The following is a 328-nucleotide window of genomic DNA, read 5'->3' as shown; positions in this document are numbered from 1 at the left end:
CGGGGCGCACAGCCTAATTTTATCCTCTTTCCCAAAAGTCCCAAGTGCGATTTAAAGAAATTTTCGTCGCCCGGACAATCCCCCAAAACTATTTTTTTTTCGGGGCGACAAACAAAGGAAAAAAAAATAAAAGAACATTTTTAATGCAAATTTTTGAAAATTTCCCTTTTTTAAAAACCCCCTTCGTTTTTATTTAAAAGTAAAACTCGATTTTTTAAAAAAAAATTAAAATTTGTCAATTTGTATGTAAGCGAGACCTTTTTCTAAAGAATCTGCACGGGGGGCGACTTTCAAAATTTTCCAAAATAAAAACTATTTTTGATTGGGC

This window comes from Penaeus monodon, chromosome 29 (assembly GCF_015228065.2).
Source record: "Penaeus monodon isolate SGIC_2016 chromosome 29, NSTDA_Pmon_1, whole genome shotgun sequence".
NCBI classification, from domain to species: Eukaryota; Metazoa; Arthropoda; class Malacostraca; order Decapoda; family Penaeidae; genus Penaeus; species Penaeus monodon.
The sequence above is the reverse complement of the archived record's forward strand: the minus strand, read 5'-3'. Positions refer to the sequence as shown.